The sequence below is a fragment of the Camellia sinensis genome, chromosome 12 (genome assembly GCF_055761805.1).
Source record: "Camellia sinensis isolate YWXY chromosome 12, ASM5576180v1, whole genome shotgun sequence".
Lineage (NCBI taxonomy): Eukaryota > Viridiplantae > Streptophyta > Magnoliopsida > Ericales > Theaceae > Camellia > Camellia sinensis.
In genome coordinates this window covers 164,024,051-164,033,377 of record NC_138972.1, presented here as the reverse complement: position 1 = coordinate 164,033,377, position 9,327 = coordinate 164,024,051, and positions in this window count along the sequence as shown.

Below are 9,327 nucleotides of genomic sequence, written 5' to 3'. Positions count from 1 at the left end.
AATAAAATATTTTTCCAAACAAAATAACCAATCAAATAAAATAAAACATTACATTAAAACCATAAAGAATAGTTGTCAAACATCAAACACTCCTTGTGGCTTCACTCCTTACCTTGGCAAAATGCTTAGCTACTCATAGTTAAAATAGTCATGCTTAGCCTCTCTACAACAAAGACTTCCACTTCAAATAATCATGCATCGGATTTTAATGTGGCCGTGGTCTAGCGATGTGTAGATGTGCCCGAACGTCCCGAGCTTTGCGCGCGAGATTGGCGTGAAAATCCCGTTCTGTTCATTTGGGCTTACTACAGTTCAGACTCAAATGTCACGGTTCTGAATCTAATCTCGCAAAGTGTAATGCAAGACCAATAAATCACCAAAGATTCCAAATCTGGCAAATCATTTTGGAAAATTGATTTTTGTAAAGAAGTGCCAAACATGGACTGCTTTGCCAGATACAGAATCGCCACCTAAATGTTTTGTTTTTGGGAAATTTAGGAAACCCTGACTCGTGCCTAAGGCCACGTGTCCGTCATCACCAAAGTTGCCTCGGCTCGGGAACTTGGGTACGAGAGGGAAAGGTCATGCAATGAGCACCCCCTCTTGCCCAATCGAAAGATCGACCTTTACTAACATGATATCTTGTTTTTGAAAACACACGCGTTCTTATTCCGGTGTATTAGCCAGCATTACTACGTGATGCGCACAGCATACAAGTATAGACTAGATCGCCTAAGTTGGAACAAAACACCTCATGTTTGTTTGAAAATGGTTTGAAAGTGCTACTCGCAAGTAGGCTAAGACGTGGATTTGCCACCCTCAGGTGGGCTTAGAAAACATGATTTTGCCACTCTCAAGTGGGTTTAAAACTCGCATTTGATGAATTGTCCCAATTCAAGCAATCCAACCTTCACCCACAGGCATTCAAACAGTTATATCACATAAGCAAATAGCCTCATGGCAAGCATGCTATCATGGCATTCACTCACACGCATGCAAGGGTGCTAAAGCATAAACACTCACCGAGTACTCCGAGCCAAAACAGAAACTAGTTAGTAATCAATGCATGATCCTAGTTCATGTTAAGATGGCTAATGCAACACATGCAAGATGCAACTAAGATAGACTCGGCTATTCTAAGATGGCATGTGAAATGCAACAATTGATACATGTATTCAACTTTGCGCCGAGCCCGGTGCATACAAGACGAATGAATGATGCACGCATGCTATCATAAGGATGCTAATTGAAATATGCCCTAAACTAACCATCAAAAGCAGGTAAGTAAAAGGGAGAAAGACGTGGGCTTGGAAGACATTCACACACTCACGCACACTTATTACAAAATTCGCCCTCTCGACGGAGGGTCCGAATAAATAATACAAACCAACTACTTAACTAACTAACAAGCTAATTAATAATTACATAACTCTTAACTGATTAAGCAAATTAATTAAGTTAAAAAATAGCTAAAATGGCCTCGAGAAGAGGGACAAATGCATGCTCGATCGACTTCGCTCGGAAATCCGTTGCCATGCCATATGTTGCCTCTGTTTGCACTATTCTGCAGCTCCGAGAACTGTGAAAATATTTATGATGCTTCTAAATCCTTTCATGGCCATGCTGAGAGGTCATCGGCCAGAATATGAGGCCATCGGCCAGAGAAAAATGACCATCGGCCAATTTTGATGATATCGACCAAAAGTTTTTAGCCGATCGACACTGAAGATAGCCGATCGGCCATTTCTTCCTGCAGATTGCTCCTGTTGCTGCAGTAGAGGACAAACAAGGGCATGGCAATACATTTGCAAGAAAATGTTGTGCAACTACACCCCTTATCATGTTTGGGACTCAAAGAAGTGTAGTGCTCGACCTTTGGGCCATCAATTACGCATTTCGATGCATGATGGCCAAAGAGGCCAATTGCACAAATCAATATGGAATGAATGTACAAAACACATGAATTCCTCACACTCTATCATGTTAGATCAAGAGCGTCGACGACTAAGGATTGAGGCACGTTTCGTCACTTCAAGTACGAAACGTCCCTCGGTCCTCGTGTTTGGTTTGACATCCCAAACCAAACACAATGCAATGCATGTATACCAAATACAATGCAACATGGAAGTGCAATGTAATGTAACATAAGCATGCCAAATGCAATATGACTCAAGTATGCACATGAGGCTAAGGTAACAAGCATGCCAAATGCAATACAACCTAAACAAGCATGTGACAAAATGCAAACTAGCAAGCATACAAAATGCAACCTAAACATACAAACATGCATGGCATGCAAAGATGGATAAGCATGCAAAGATGGACTTAAATCAAAATGGGCAGACCTCAGCTATGCCCAAATTAGTGGCCAAAATGGTGAATTGGAAGCATGAAACTGCAGAACAAACATGCACATGTGAACGGTCCAACACCTTGGCATAGGAGGGCAACTTTCAAGAGCACTTAAAAGGGGACAAATATGGACATGTGGCAAATATTATAAGCTTTGAAATCATGCATGGAAATGTGTCAAACCAACCAAACAAAGCAAGCAAAGCATACAAGAAAGCCCAAGGCTTAAGGCTAGCCAAGGGACTCAAACCATGGCCATAAGAATCAAGCCCCAAAAGGCCAAGGGCTATCAAAACAGTCTCGAGGCAGGTTAAGACAAGACCAAAAACATGCTCGAAATTAGCCAACACAAGCTAGAATACAACTTCAAAAGTCATGAGGCATGCAAGGCAACCAAGGGGTGTTACACTACACCTATCAAAACCAAACATGGCATGAATTATCCAATGAAAAATAGAGTTATGGCATATCAAAATAAGCCCAAAAGCCCACTTAGATGGCATCCCAAAGACCTAAGCATGGAGGCATACACAATGGTCCATTCATGAGGCACAAAACAACAACTCTTTGAAGCATAGAAAGAGAGACAAATGCAAGTGTAAGGATACACTACATGGACTGAAATATGATTTCAAATGATGCCAAATCATGAGAATAGTCAAAGCAATGCATGCTAGTAACTTGGACACTCAAAGCCAACAAGCTAGGTTGAACCATAGCTATACAAAACAGTGCAAGTATCACCAAGACAACATGAAATAGAGCTTAATCATGGCAAAAACAAGGCTAAAAGCTCTTTTGGGTCGAGCCAAAATCATGCTAAAAACATAGCTTAAAGCACAAAGCATGTTAAGGCAATAGAGAGGATTGCAAGACACGTGCATGGTGAATGCGTGAGGTCAACAAACCAACATGAAACAGAGGTACAACATGGCAAAATAACACCAAATACTTACTGAAATGGAGTTAAAACAAACTAAGCAAACATGCTACCAATATGAGTCCTTAATGCCAGAATATGAAACACAAGGAGAGGGGGGTATCCCTCTCCTATTCAAGACACCAAAACCAATTCTCCACCACTGAAAATCCTCTAGATTTCAATGGTGAGAAGGCCAAAACAAGATAGTTCCAAAGCCCAAAAAGAAAGGCACAAAATGAAGCCAAATAAGGCCTAAGAGGGAGTAGACAACCCCCAACACAAAAGTGACCTTAAGGAATCATCTCAAGAACACAAAATCATAAATTTTTACAGTTTATAGTCAAGCTCAAAACAATATGCAAATAGGTCTAAAAGTTTAAGCAAGAATGAGGTATCTAAAGGTTAGTTGCTCACCCTTGAAGAACACTCTCAAGAACACAACTCCAGCAGCATCCTCTGATCAAAATCACTCCAAGAACTCTAAAACCAACTCCTTAGCACCTCAGCAACCAAAAGAAGGTGTAATACTAGGTGTTTGTGTGCAATAGTGTGAACAAAACACCCTTTTAGGCACAAACACACACACAAATATAGAGAAAGAGGGAGATATAGAGAGAGAGTGATATATATCTTGTATATCAGATTTCTTGAACCCCTGGAAAGGGAGGGAAGGCTCCCTTTTTATAGAATTTCAATTCTCAAGCTTGTTGAACAAGCTTGAGTCTTGAAGCAAATCCCTCCATACACATGTATGGAGGATCAGAATTGTGCATACCAGCTGTCACAGTTGGCACAAAATATCTGCAAAAAGCAAATGGAAAGGGCTCGGCTCAAAAATATGGTCGATCGACTAAACAAAGTGCCGATCGACCAAAAGGAGTGTCGATCGACCAAAAGGAGTGCCGATCGGCCACCACTTTTCGCCGACGGCAAGGAGATAAGGCCAATGGCATCATGCCTTAGCCGATGGGTTGTGGGGATGGCCAACAAGCCACCCCCTTCCCTCAAAAGAAAAAACACAAGTGCTTGGTCCACAACCAAGCACAAAACAGTCAAGTTGAGAGATCTTGAGGCAAGGTGCGCGGCCGAGACCTCTGGGAACTCAAAATGAACACGAGCATGGATGATCATCGAGTGTTCAAATGATAACCTCCAAGTCTTGAGGATGGTCAAAAATGGGGTGTCTACACGATGCTTTACCACATAACGAGGATACACTAGATATGCCGGATATTGTCATGGAAGATGAAGCTGTATCGGATGATGTTACTCATGAGGTGGCTCAACCTTAATTGGGACCTAAAACTAAATTTAAATGAGGCCTTTATAAATTTTTACATTGAAATTGTCTGTATGAATTTATTTATTTTTCATTTTTTAAGGTGCGAAATTAGTAATTAAATTTTTGTATTCAAGTTTTGCTAATATATACAATTTGTATTTTTAGAATTGATTGTTGCTAAAGTAACAGTACACACAGAATCAACTATAAAATTAACCATAGAATCATGTGTTACAAAGCTTTTGTGGTTAGTTTTGTGACTAATATTTCTCTAAATTTTTTCTTATTTACATGATTTTTTTAAATATTTTTTTTTCTAAAAAGAGATACCTAATGATAAAGATCTATGTTTTTATCGAGATATACAATGATGATGCCTTTTTGTATGTATAATGACAAACATTTTTTCTTTGTATTTAATAGTTGATTTTATGATAGTATTTACTCTTTTTCTTTTTTCTTTTCTTGGTCATTTTTTGGTTTTCATACAAAGATGGTAGAATCATTTTTGCTATTCTGTGCAAAGCCGATTTGGATCCCCAACTACACCATACAATCGTAGGTATTGAGATTGTTGTTACAGAGTATTGTTTTTTTTTTTTTTTTTTTTTTGCAAACATGTTTATGTGAATGGAATAGTGTACGATTAATTTTTTTTTTTTTTTTTTTTTTGTGGATAGTTATGATTATGTTTATGTGAATGCACTTTTGTAATGCTTACTTTATTCTTACAAATTATGGAACATGTGACAATGATGTTGTTTTGGATGGTTATGTTTATGTGAATGGAACATTATGATGCTTATATTTACTAATGCAAATTTGAAAACATAATACAAATAAAAAAGTTCATTAAATTTTATCATAAATAAAATTATACATCAATCAATATCTACAATATTAAATCTCTTTGGAGTAGTTATAATGTGATTGATGTATGATGTCCTTAAAATGTTGAATACGTCGAACGTATGCTTTATTCCAGTCGTCTGCACAAGTGCAGTGTATTTCTCTTTGTGGGTGTGCAACTCACCTAGTAAATCACGCCTAACTTGACACCATGCATTCTCTGTAAAACATATTAAATCGACAATAGCCAAGAAACCTCAATTATTATCACATTTACATCCTTGATATACTTCTTGTATGCTTTCAAACCAATAGGGAGAGCATCAACACATGCACTAGATTTACCTAGTCTATTAATGCATATTTTTCCTTTCACATTCGCCTTGTCTCATCCCCTTCACACATCGCTTCTTCCTTGCTTGGACAAAAGGTGTGTCGATCGAGTATTCTTGATGAGTAACTATTATGTTTAGATTCAACCAACTCAAATGCACACAGGTTACAATGAGTAGAAATATCAATTTTCTTATGTCCCTAATTGCATGTATTAGGCTTAACATCTGGCTCAATTAAGGCATTCCTATTTTTTAACGTAACTAAAATCTCTTTCAAATTAGGAGTGTGTATGGTCTAGTTTCATTTCAGTTTGGATTGGTTTGGGATAAAATCAAAACCAATCAATGCTTTATAAAAATTGGAACTAAACCAAACCATTAAAATCATATAACCAATCCAAACTAAACCATTTAAACACAGTTCAGTTCGGTTCGGTTTGGAACCATGTTTTCATATAATATATTCACAAGAAAAATTCAATCTATCATAAATTTTAAAAATAATAATAACATACCCATCACACAAACTGCTCTCATAATATTTACCAATTAAACAAAAACATAACATTAAGCAAACATATTATTCAACATTAATTTATCAAAAATTTTCAAAACATAAACATGCCCATTGTTCAACCATTAACTTAAACAAACATAACATCTAGCCAACATAAAACCCATATCAAACAAGCATTCTATCATGACAACAACATATTGTTTGAAATCTCCCAGCATATGAATTATCCAACAACAACATATCTATTAACAATGATTTCTTAATGTTATGTTTTAAAACTTTGAACGATGGAGATTGGTTTTAAAGCATTCTGTAGCAGTTTTTGGGTCCTGGAACAGCCCCCTGTTTTTGGTGAGATCTCTCTTTTTGTTGCCAAGAATGTTTATTTCTTGAGTTTGTATCTTTGTTGTTTGGCTCTAGTTATAGCTAGAGAGAACTTGTTGTACATCCATTATTTGTTGATATGGAGGTTTTGGTGGACTATGGTCCCGTGGTTTTTCCTTCTCACTTCCAAGTAAAAATTGCTCATGTTTTTGTGCATGTGCCTTTGATTCCATTTTGTTTTATATATATATATATATATATTGTGCTCTATTTAATGGCTTCCTAATAGATTCACATAAAGAGGGAGAATATTTTATTTTCGCGAAGTTGTATTTGATTTGGGTTGTTGAACTAGTGTTTGTTTCTCCCATCATTTATCTTGTATGTGCAAGCTCCCATGTGTATGCAGTTTTTGATTGATGTTATATGTTCATATTTGTAGTGGACTTTTTGGTCATTGTCTTGATAGTTTTTAAATTTCATATGATTGTAATGAAAGTTGGAACTTTTAGTTCGTAGGGTGAATGCTAAATCTTATATATATTTTTGTTTGGATCGATTTGATGATATTTTGGTTAGTTTGGTGTTCATAGCTTGAATTTCATCATGTCATCATAGATTTTAGATTAGTTCTTTTTTACTTTTGGTACTGTAGTAGTTAGATCTTTCCCCTTGTTTTTGTCTTGATATTTGTTCTTAGGAGAACCTTTATTATATTTGTTTTTGTCATGAAAAGTTTCTGTTTACCACTTTCACTTAACCTCTGTTTGTCTTCTGGAAACATCTAGAAAAATGAATGGGAACATTTTCTAAAGTAATGTTTGGGCAGCTGAGTAGTCTCATAAAAAAAATGTACAAATCACAAACTTGATCATGTAAGTTCCAGCCATGGCCTGGAAGAGACGAGGCAAATTTCTTGATTCAACGAAATGTTATTCTGCTTCTTGTAAGTATTTCATACAAGGCTTGGATTAGGTTTCACTATCCAAGCAACCTGGTTATTGCTTTGAATTATTATAATACTATTACCTTTTCCTTTTTATTATTTTCAATTTTGACTATACTCGGCTACCATCTTACTTTAGGTTAACTTCAGATTTAGTGGATTAGTCTTTTTTCAAATTTATAGATAACTATGCGCTTGGATTTTTGAATTAGTTCTATCAAGTTGGTAACTTAAGGATTTCTATTGAATATTCAAATGCTGAAGAAGAGAATTCTCGTTCCTTTTAACTTCACTCTCCTGCCCCTACGTGCATGCTCCAAAAATAAAGTCAGATAATTGAAGCTTAATAAAATTAGCTTAGCAAGCCTTAATCCCAATTACTTGGAGTTGGGAACATGGGTTCATATTCTTTAGTTAGCTTAGTCAGATTGGGTTATTGCACATTGTACATTTGACCTTCAATTATTCCATTTTATATAAGTCTAAATAGTGTTTCAGTATTTTGTTGGAATATTTCCTTGAAATATACTCTACCAAAGTGTACATGGCAATTTGTATTTTTCATTGGCATTGAAGTATATTCAATAGAATATCTGTTTGGATAAATTTTTGGTCATTTCTCTTCATATAGGTAGGCTTTCAGGTTTTATTTTCTCCTCTCGTTGGTCTCCATGCATGGAAGTTTGTTATTTACATTGTTTAGCAGCTTTGGTTGCTTGCTAGCGAGTGCACCAAATGTTCACACTCTTGCATCCTATTGAATCTTGTTATGTCTTGGATATACCTCCATCAATGGTTCTCATCATGAAGATTGGCCAAATTCTGGTGAGAAGTTTTATGAAGGGGACTTTCTTCCTAATGGTAACTCACTCTCTCTCTCTCTCTCTCTCTCTCTCTCTCTCTCTCTCCCTTTGTGTGTGTGTTTTATTGTTATTCTTTCCTGTTATAATTGAAAGTTAAGCTGCTTGGCAAGGGCAAAGAAAGTAGAAGAAGGATTGTTTGCATTAGGTTAAATGAAAACAAATTTCAGTAAATTTCATTCATTTTTTCTTTTAAGGTTGATTAGAAGTTGGACCCACACCCACTTTAATTTGTTAGTAGAAAATCATATGAAATAAAGGCAACATACTCTTTAATTTCAGAGGTCTCTTACTTATGCTTAGCTAGGATTGCTAGTATGGCCTTAAATATTTTTTGAAATGCTTAACAAACCCTAAGCCTTCATTTATGGACATTTTTTTTCCCATGTGATAGAAATAGTTGTCCTAGCCTGTTGTCTGTGCTTGAACTCTTTGTTAATTCACATATACTGTGATCAGCATCAGAGACTCGTTGTTTATTAGACATTGTTAAATGGTTAACATAACTATAGACTATTATCAAACCATTCTCATTTGTTCAAACCTATTCTTCTGAATTGGAGTAACTTTTTTGGACCTGAACTTCTAAGCAACTTATGATGCTGATTTTCTAATTTTAGACAAGTTCATGAATTACATACGATTTTACATGATATTGAACTTTCAATGTCCTAGGTTGTGAGTCATTATCTATATATTGAATTGAATTGAATTCACATTATGGTTTCACATGATACTGATATTGAATTGATTTTTGCCCTCTTCTTGTTGATCACATAAATCTTGCAGATATACTATGGATATTAAGCATGGTAAACGTTTACCACCTACTTGTAATAACCCGACCCTCGTATATGTTTTCTGGTATACTTTCAGTCCCCTATTCTGTGCATTTCAATGCTTATTGTGAAATTTAGTGTGAAGTGACGTCTAATTGAGT